The following is a 10,619-nucleotide window of genomic DNA, read 5'->3' on the forward strand; positions in this document are numbered from 1 at the left end:
TTGTGTGACTAACGGGCAGCAAATCTAGGTTTAATATGCTGTTGAGTGGTTACCCTAACCCGTACCTTCGTTTTGAATTACAAAGTAGTGAGATGGAAGCCAAGGAGGACAGTGGGGATTACATAAGAATAGGGAGATGAGGACTCTGTTAAAGTGCCTTGTTTCAAACCTTTTCTTATATGGTCCCTTACTAGGGTTGTGCAGCCAAAGAGACTATGGAGAGTCTTCCCTCTCCAGAAGTCCCTATAACTGAAGTTGCTTACAGCTGGCTGAGATGGCAGAGCCTTAGGATGTGGCCTCAGGGCTGTGGGTGAAGACAGTGTGGTGATGCAGTAGAAGCAGTAATGAGGCACTCAGTCCCTTACAGTAGTGAGGTGGTGGTTGTGATGTACGGGCAGACCGAACCACAGCAACACAGGCATTATAGCTTAAAATAGTGGTGCAGAGATGGCACCGCATCTAGAGGCGGCAGCATGGTGAGAAACGGAGTTGTGGCTAAAGTCAACGGCAGTGAGGCATTTCTTGTGGAAGTGAGGCAGCACTCCTGGTGAGAGTCTGGAGACAGACCTGCTTGCATGCAGTCCATGGCACTGGGACTTTGCTAGGTGCAGACGACAAACTGGGAGTGGTATCACTAGAAGGCAAGAGGTGGTGGGGGTGGAGTGAGGAATCATGGAAACCTTTACACACTGAATATTCACATGAGGAGATAGAGAAACTGAGGTAAAAAATCACTGTCCAAGATACTGTGGGGACAGGTGTTTACTCTCTCTTTGCATAAGCATCCACTTGATTTGTTGGATGCGTTTTCCCAAGTTCACGCTATGTTCCTTTTCCCCTCGTTAGTCTTCTGTTTTGTATACAGTTCCAGTGCTTAGGAGGGGGCAGGTATTGGTCATTGAAGGTATTTCCTATGTTTCTACCTCTAGGTGGCGGAGTTGTTCATTCCAAGAGGAGTCCCTAGTTGTTTGAACCCAGCCGACACAAAACGGCTGAAATCTGTCCAGTGCTATAGACCTTATTCACTTCCATCTCTTGCATCTTTGATGCAGGAGCAATGTACATTCAGTTTGCAAAACACAGGGTGCAAAGCAGTGGAAAATTGGGCCTGTGCATATGGGAAGGAGACTGCCTGTACAAAATACATTACCAAAGGATTTCTGCTATAGAAATAAGACCGTCTGCCTTAAGATGAGGGGGTCAGTGGCCTGAGCTCTATATGCAGCCTCAGTGAAAGTATCACAGGAATACTGTGTCTCAGCTTTGATGTCCACTCTTCATAATGAATCATTCAAGGACTGGAAAGAGTTTTTTCTAGTGGAAACTTTCACAGCTCAATCTGTTTAGTTTAGCAAAGGGAAGACTGAAAGATGATTTGATCATGGTTTAAATGTGACTGCATTTTTTTTTTTTTCTAGGAAAGGGCTCCTCACTCTAGGAGACAGAGTTATAACAAGATCCAGTGGCTGGAAGGTTCAAGCCAGATAAGTTCAAAGCTAAAAATAAGTGGCAGATTTTTAATAGCAAGAGAATGAACTGTTCAAACTGTTTACCTGAGAGAGGTAGGAGGGTTCTGCTGTCACCTGTCATCTTTCAATCAAAATAGGATGCTTCTTAAAAAAATAGATATGCTCTAGTTCAACTAAAAATGACTTGGCTTGATGCAGGAATGACTGGGTGAAATTCCCTAGCTGGTATTAAGATGATTAGACCTCATAATCTAGAAAGAAGCTGAGTAGTACTTTTTGGGATACATGTCTGGGGAAAGTTCAAAGTTACTTTAAAATAAGTACTCCCAAGCAAAACAAAAAATCCTGCATCCTGCAGCCGTGATTATCCTTACACAGCTTCTGATGGCTTGTACTAATGATCTTAATAGTACTCATCTGATCGGAGTCCAGAGCAGCTGCCCCCATTGTTACAGGTGCCAGAACCAAAGCCAAACTTGAGCTGGATTTAGCAAATCCAATTACCTCTGGATTATGCTCCCTTCTACTTATCATAATAACTGGTTGATAGCAGACACCCTGTTAAAGAGCTACTGGACAGCCAGAGCATTCTTATTATATGCGCTTTAAAAAAAAAATCTGTGGTTTAATTTATGTAATAGTGCTTATCAGACATGTTTTACATTTAAAGTGAAGTTCAGCTTTGATAGTGATAATGCTGAACAACTAATTTCACTGTCACTTAGATTTATTCACCCTGACAGGAATTGTATTTTAATTGTTTCCTATCTCTCAAAGATATTTCTTGATTAATTTGAGGGAGGGGCTTTGTCAGAGGCAGCAGGAAGGGAATACAGAGTACATCCTAATTAAAAAAAAAAAGATTGGATTATCTCCCACGAAGCTATTATTAAACACAAAACCCTGTGAAAAAAAAAAAGGGATTCTGTCTTCTGCAGCATAACAATGTGTGTGTGTGCATATGTGTACCTTAAAATAGCAGGTCTGGATCTCAAAACCCAACTGGAGTGAGAGATTTAAGGTGGAAAAACCTTGTAATAAGGAAGAATTCTTTCACGGCAGAAGGATGCCTGAATGAGCAGACTTTTGAAATTGGAAAGCCTTCCCAATCAGTCTGAAGCAAGTGCCTCATACATTTGTACAAGGATTGAAATGACTTTGACAACCAGGAGCTCTCAGCTGGCAGGGACACAAAGTGGAGGACATCCAGGGGCAGATATTCAGGAAGGGTCCTTTTTACACCATAAGTTTCATCGTTGATGGCAAAGGGAATAGGGTTGGATGACTGGGAAAATCCAGCTTCAGTGTGATTACTCAAGTGCTTTAAGTATGCACTGGATCAAATCTTTAGGGGCAAAAATGCCCGTTTTTCATTTCTTAGATAAGCACAGCCACTTCAGCTGAGAGCAGGTACTTTGTGAGTGTTGTCAACAGAACTGCTTGCTGTGTCTGATTACTTGGATTCCTCTGGGGGGTGTGAGGTAGAGAGGGGAACTAAAATCAGGGTGGCACCAATGTCACTGCAAACCTACTTTGGCTCTGGTACTTTGTTGGTGGTGCAGAGACACACAGGAAGGGAAGGGGCCATCTTGGCACTGAGCTTGAATTACCTTTGGTAAGATAGTAGTGAGGAAGAGCAAATCCCTGGCTCTCTACTCCGGAATTTACACAAAATTCTGTCCCTGAGATGTCTGATCCCCTGAACTCTTTTCTATTGTAGAAATTATTTTCTTGGCTATGAAAATCTTTTGAGAGACAAGGCAATGCCATTTTTCAGGGCATTTTTATTTATTTATTTTTAGGGGTAGAACTGTGCTAAGGTGAGGCTGCTAGTGAAATTGGGGGGGGCAGATTTTTAAAGGTATTTAGGCACCTGAGGACACAGATGGTCATCTAAATATATTTTGAAAATCTGGGCCAATTTGCTTTGTTAAGAGTCTCTATTATTGCAAGGGACATGTCTGTTCAGCTGCCTCTCCGACAGCAATGAAATGCTCTCCAGCTGATGTGGGGATTTAGGAACATTCTTCAAAGTATCTTGCATACAAAAACACACTTTTTTTAAAACCACTAAGAGTCGAAATAAGTCTATGAGGAGTCTATGTGGAGGTATAGTGAATCTCTAGAGACCCTGGTCCTCCAGTTCTCTGATAGACCTGGAATATACTGTTTGAGGAACTTAACAGAGCAAGGGGGTCCCATGTGGGAGGTCATTCTTTAACATAGGAGTCCCTCTGTCCACATGGTGTAATGAAATCAGTGAAAGTGCTTTTGGACTAAGGTGGGGGAACAGAATTTGGCATGTGAAAACCCTTTTCCCTAATGTTTGAGTTTTTTGCAATGGATCCTTTGCATCTAGGAGACATTTCCACAGCGCTTCATCACACCCCAGACTGTGGAAGCCTGGGAAATCCCTGTCTTCGAAACTTGTGCCTCCATAGCTTCCAATGTTTTGTAGCCAGGGAATGTATACTCCCCTGTGCCTTCCAATCCAACCATTTTCTTTCCTTTTCTCTATATATTCTTCTGCTCTGCAGTATCATTTACTAATTATACTATGACCCGCTCTTGACCTTGGCTTGCAGGTTGAAGACCTTTCCATCCTTGAGCAGGAATTCACAATAAATCACTGCTGTAGTTGTCCAGGCTTTCCCACTGTCTCTGCAGAGGGTGGGACATCCATTTGAATCCTGTCAGCAGTGGCTTTGCACTGAGTATTCTGGAGTTTTCATTCTCCTTCCTGGTCCTGACTTCTCAGTGCCTTTGTAAACCGTGGTGCCCCATGGTGGATTTAGGATTCGGCTATTGCTTTTGAGCTGACAGCCCTGGTACCTTACTCTTGCCAGTAAAGGCCCATGTTCTTTGATCCAGGTTTAGTCCTCCAGAAGCCATCATGCAACATACATTCACACTGTATTGTCATTTGCTCTTGTGCGGGGGCAGATCTAGTACGAGGGAGGCAGCACCGTCATACCCCTATTTGGCTGTGCTGCATATGAGCTCTCAGCATGATGTCTGGCTGGAGCTCCTGCTGTTGCACAGTTCTGGAGCTCAGGGTATGAGTGTTGCTGCTTCTCACCCCCTCCTTTTCCCTGCTGCTAAATTCTGTGGGAAGGGAAAGGGAGGGAAAAGGCAAACAGTACCAACACTAACCTCTTAGGCTCTGGAGCCATACAAGTAGTGGTTCTGGCCAGACCCCACTTTAATAATTTGGTGAGCTCAGAGCTCACATAGGGCTCTGGCAGGAGCCTGTGCTGACCAGGCAGTGAGCTTGGAGCTCACCATGCCCCTGAAATATTCTTTGTCATCTGAGCTATTCATTATCTTTATAAATCATTTTAGTGGGGTAACAGTGATTTGATAGAGCAAGTCTCCAGTTTCCTTGACTGCCTAGGACTTGTAGTCCAAATGAGGTTGCTGTCCTGACCCCAGTCTGCTTTACTCAGCCTTAGTGAGGCTGCAGCTGCAGTACTGCTTCCAGTTTTGGGCCCCCCACTTCAGAAGGGATGTGGGATAAGCTTGAGAGAGTTCAAAGGAGAGCCACCCACATGATTGAAGGCCAAGAGAGCAAGCCTTATGAGGAGAGGCTGAGGGAAATGGGACTCTTCAGCCTGGAGAAGAGAAGGCTTGGGGGGACTTGGTGGCAGCCTATAAGTATATAAGGGGGTGCACCAGGATCTGGGAGAACATCTGTTTACCAGGGCACACCAAGGCACTAACAGCCACAAACTTCTGGCGGGCCGGTTTAGACTGGACATAAGGAAAAATTATTTACAATCTGAGTGTCCAGGGTCTGGAACAGACTCGCCCCAGAGGTAGTGCAAGCACCTACTCTGGATTCATTTAAAAAGCATTTGGATGTTTATCTTGTTGGGATCATTTGATCCCAGCAGACTTCCTGCCTATGGCAGGGGGGCTGGATTTGATGATTTTGCAAGGTCCCTTCCAGACCCTAATGTCTATGAAATCTATGGTGGAGCAAAACAAAAGAGGGGTTTAGTGCCACCTTTCCTTTACAGGTCACTGCAGATCTGGGGTTAGACATCTCCTGGACTGCTGACTGAAGTTGTGATGAGTGTAATGGCTGCCATCTAGTATCACAGAATGGAAACTGGAGATGTCTAACTGAAATTGATCAGCATTGGTCCATTGATCTTTTGGTGGAGTTACCCCTGTTTATATCAGCTGAGGGTTTGGCTCTGTCTTCTACTTCATTCCCTTTTCAGCACAGGGATGAAAAATTTACTGGACTTGCATAATGCTCATATAAGCTGGCTTTATGCAGGTGAAGTGTGGAGAAGGCAAGATCTTCTCCCCACCCTGGGATGCAATTCCCTCATGGCTGCTACCCCAGCTATAAGGCCAGCTCCTTCACATCATTTTGGAGGGGCACTGGATATCATGAAGTATGGGATGATATAGACTTCCTCCCCCATCAACCTTGTTCCCCTATATGCAGCAGGTGAAGAGATCCACTTTGTTCCAGGTAGAATGTACAGAGGTCTGGGTGTCTCTGGTCTCCACCTCATCAAAGGTGGGGGATTTCAATGTGTGCTGTGCTTTGCATTCATCCCTTTCCTCAGGATGAATTTCACCCCATCACTAGTGTATGTTCTGCCCCATTTTATCCTGACTAGGATCAAAAACTGGCAATGAGGTTTCCATTGGGAACCTGGTTCATATTCCTGTAGGAAATGTCAAGGAACGTTCTATGATATTTGAGCCTCCTTTTTCCCCTGTTACTCTGATGTATGCCCCCTTACACTGCACAAAAGCCAGGTTTTCCAAACTGGGAAGCATGAAGCTGGCATCTTAGTCCACAGTCAGCATAGATTCATAGAAAGTTAGGGTTGGAAGGGACCTCAGAAAATCATCTAGTCCAACCCCCTTCTCAAAGCAGGACTATCCCCAACTAGCATGTAAATAACTAGCTTTTTTTTTTTCAGGAGCAGGGAGCCCTTGTAGCTCCCCCTGAGGTCAAGCAACAGAAAGCCAGGCATGCTTGGTAATGTGTGTGTACAAACATTCCATTTGTGGGTAAAATATATAATATATATGCATCTGGGGCCAGATCTTTACTAGCATAAATTGGCATAGTTCAGTGAGAATCTCTGAAATTGCACTGATTTAGCCCCTGGCTTTTTTCTGAGTTCCTTTTGCTGGGTTTCAGCTGTCATTCAGTCGGCTCCTAGAAACACCATTATAAAGAGAAGCATGCCATTGGCTGTTTGTTTCTTGTGCCTTGGATCTCTATTCATGCCCTTGTGGCGATTTGATATTTCTGTAACTCCACTCCCTGAGACCGGGTGTTGAAACCAAGTGGAGAGATGTATGGAGACTGAGAAACAGTGTTTTTAGCAAGGGAGAGGAGAGATGTTTCAAAGGCACAAAGGGCAGCTAGGTGTCTAATTCTCTCTGAAAGTTATTGGGAGTGGGCACTCCTTTCTTCTTTGTGAAGCCGGAAGCTTTCTTCCGGGGATAATTCTATTTTTTTTCTTTGCACCTATGTTTCAATAAGCATTTATATACTGACAGGTGCTAGGACAAGTTTTCAGAATCACTGAAATAATTCTAACCCATGAAATCATTTACTCAGTTAGATATCTTTAATGGTATAAAAAAAAGAATTAAAATACCCCTACTAGTTTGACTGATGGAGTTAAGAGAAAACTGCCTTTAGGCACATTCAGTAAACTATCAGATCTGAGACATGCTCACAGATTTCAGAATATCTATCTGAAAAAATCCCAGTAATTGTCTAACCCAGCTTCCTTTTTTATCCAGTGAATGAGCAGCAGCCACTGAAACAGCTATTCAATAGGAGCACTCTGGGTGACTTTGTCATTTCTCTGATCCATGTTCTGGGGCCTGAGAATTGAAAATTTTGCTGGAAGCAAAATGAACAAAAGTCTGGTTTCCTCCCACCCCCCATTACCTCCCCCAAGCCTGAAGCAAGTTGTGAAGAAATAGGCCAGCTTGTGCCATTGTTCCCTTTGTATTAAAACAGTGCCGTTGTTTGTGCCATGGTTAGAAGGGCCTCACCCTTCCACTGTGCAAAGGGTATGGGTGTGAGGGGGGGCTGTAGGTATCCCACTAAGGCACAGTGTACTAAGAGTTATTCTCTTTGGAACAAATCCTGCCCCTTTGGGGTGCAGTGGTCTCCAAAGGGGGGTGCGCGCACCCCAGGGGGTGCGCAAGATGATCCATTGGGGTGCAGGAAGAAAATATTAGAACTTCTATTTCTGTTTATATAAATATACATATATTGGGGGGGTGTGCTCAAAAATGTTTTACTGATAGGGATGCACAATCAAAAAAGTTTGGAGACCACTGTTGTAGTGGATCCTGCTGAATTCACCTCTCTATTTATAGAGCTGGGATTGTTGCACTGTGGAGCTAAATGATGGATTTCAGTTCCCCGCAGGGAACTTTTGGTATTACTCTGTCCAATCTATTTATCTCCAGAGCACTCTAACAATATAAGCACCTTGTTACACGTTGCACATTGAGCTGCATCAAATGGTGATCGGTATTAGTGCTAGTACGAGTTTGGAGCAGTTGCACCTAAAGGCTAAAACCCTTCTCTGGCTGTCTCCCACCTGCACAGCTGTGACTTGCTACTAGAGGGCTGGTGAGAGGGGGCCTGACTAGCAGCTACAGCTGTGAGTTGCCACTAAAAGGCTGGTGAGCCAGGACAGGTTTCTATTCCTGCTCTAGGTGGGAGGGTGCGGGGAGAGAGATTGCAGAGGGTGGTGCAGGAACATGAAGCTGGGAAGTGGAGAGTTAATGGGATGGGGGTGGGTAACGAAATGGGAGGTAGAAAGGAAATTGCTGTGTGGGAAGGGTGGTAAAATGAGGGAAGTCAGCCATTGAAGGATAAAATAAAAAAGCATAATTTTTTTTAAAGAGTAAACAAAGAGGAAATGAATTAAAGAAGGTCTTATATTTTAATAAATTGGAATTTGGGATTGGGGTGGGGGCATGCCAGTCATGCTTCCCAGGGTGGCTGGGAGGTGGGAGTAGTGAGAGGAGGGGCATTTCCGGGAGGTCCTGCCCAGGAAGGAGGCTTCAGTGCATGGGAACCCAATCTTCTTCTCCCCCGCACCCTCCAGACCCCACTCCTGGTTCCATCCCAGCCCTGCAACCTGGCTAGCTGGCAAGTGGTTTGCAGCTTGTTTGCACCCTGGGAGTGGGAAGCTCACACCCCAAGGGGCAGGAGGAGCAGTTGGCTTGGTAGCCCCCCAGGCAGTAGAGTTCAGGGGGCGGAACGTTTCTTCACATAAAACAGGAGGATGGGAGAGGGGACACTGCATCCTGGGATGCTGGAGGATTGCAATCTGAGTGGCTTATCTGTGGGGAGGGGCCACACATTAATGGAACACGAGACTGGTAACATGGAGCAGAGATATACCTGCCCTGCAGTGGCAGAACTATAAGTTGCCTAAAGAGTATTTAAAACTAGTTTCAGGTGGTAATGTGTGGACAATCTAGGGGTTAAGAGCTCCAGGAGCTGCCTAAAATAAATGTGCCAAGGACCTTGTTACACATTAATAAGTCTGCATGCAGTAAATAGAGAGCAGAAGAACATGGAGCAAACTCGACTCCCTAGCTGCTGCTACTCAGTTACTTACTGCAAGGAGGGTGCATCTACATGAGATGCTTTACTGCACTTTAGACTAATTTAATGCAGAGTAAAGCATCACTGTCTACATGCGTGCAGCAATTACTGCGCAGTATATAGTCTAACGTGCCATTTTCTGGTACTTGTAGATATAGATACTAGAAAAACAGCGCACTAACTAATGTGCTGTACTGTCCATGTAGATGCTGGCTGGAAGCAAATTGCTGCTGGTCAGCCTAGGCAGCAGGGGCCAGAGGGGGCAGGGAGAGCTGTTCTGGTTCTGCTGGGCAGTTGCCTACCAGGCATGTGGAGATTGGGACCTGCCCTGATATCTATGTGGCTGGGAGGCACTTGCCCACCCAGCCAGGACAGCTTCCCCACTCCTCATCCCTCTCTTAGGATCAAGACAGTCTCCTCCTGGCTGGGACAGAGCTGTCCATTCAGCTGGGACAGAGCTGTCCATTCAGCTGGGACAGCTCCCCCCTGCCCTCTGGAGCTCAGGGCTAAACCCCTGTGCCAGCCTGGGGCTGGTACCGAGGGAGCCTGGAGCTCCCTCTGGCTGCTGCAGGAGGGCAGAGTAGGGCAGGAGCAGCCCTAGATTGGATTGTTCCTGTAGGGGTCAGTTTGCTTCTTATGGGGGCACATGTGTAGACGTGCATCAGGGAGTGCTTTAATGAGCCTGAACTTTCTGTGCAGAAAATTCAGGCCCATTAATTGCATGTGTAGATGTGCCCAGAAATACTTTTTTTCTTCATTCTGCCTTTCGAAGCAAGTTGCATCTCTTATTCTGGGTTATGTTGGGTGTGAGAAAATGTTAGGACTCTTGCATCAGGGGGCCTTGTTGCACTGTAATTTTGGGCACCTGCTGGAGCTCTTAACCCCTGGATTTGTCTGTACATTAACACCTGAGACTAGTTTTAAGCCCTTGTTAGGTGGCTCAAGGTTATGCCGCTCCAGGGCAGGATTATCTGATCCAGGTTACTTGGCTCATGTTACATGAAGGTGTAGCCACTCTAAGCTACACTTTAGTGCAAACCCTTCCCCTGCCCCTTCCTGCTGGCCTGGGTTGGGCTCACTGCCCCTGCCCCCTCCCCCATGTCCCCAGCAGCTTGTACCTGCACTGTCTGTCCCAGGGAGCATGCAGGGAAGGGTTAACCTGCCCAGGTGCAGCTGCTGCTGCTCTCTGGGTATTTTTAGCCATGGCTGGGCAGGAGGGGGGAACCCCAGAATGTGGGAGGAGGATTCTTACTTTTCAGTCCTCCAGGTCTCTGCTGGCCTGAAGTGTGGCTGCTTCAGACTGGACCTCGCACTAACACCTGCACCCATCAACATTTGTGCAGGTCACAGTGTAAAGTGTAACAAGGCCCAGCCTGTTAAAGCTGCATATGATCACCTATCTCCTTTCCCATAAACATTCCTGGTTTCTAGGCTTAGAATGCCCCATGAGGTAAAGAAAGAAATTTTACCGCTGGAAATACAAAGTTTGGTGACTTTGTCCAAACTCACACAGGGCGTCAGTGGCTGAGCTA

Source organism: Gavialis gangeticus, unplaced genomic scaffold (genome assembly GCF_001723915.1).
Source record: "Gavialis gangeticus isolate Ggan-Ray unplaced genomic scaffold, GavGan_comp1, whole genome shotgun sequence".
NCBI lineage: Eukaryota > Metazoa > Chordata > Crocodylia > Gavialidae > Gavialis > Gavialis gangeticus.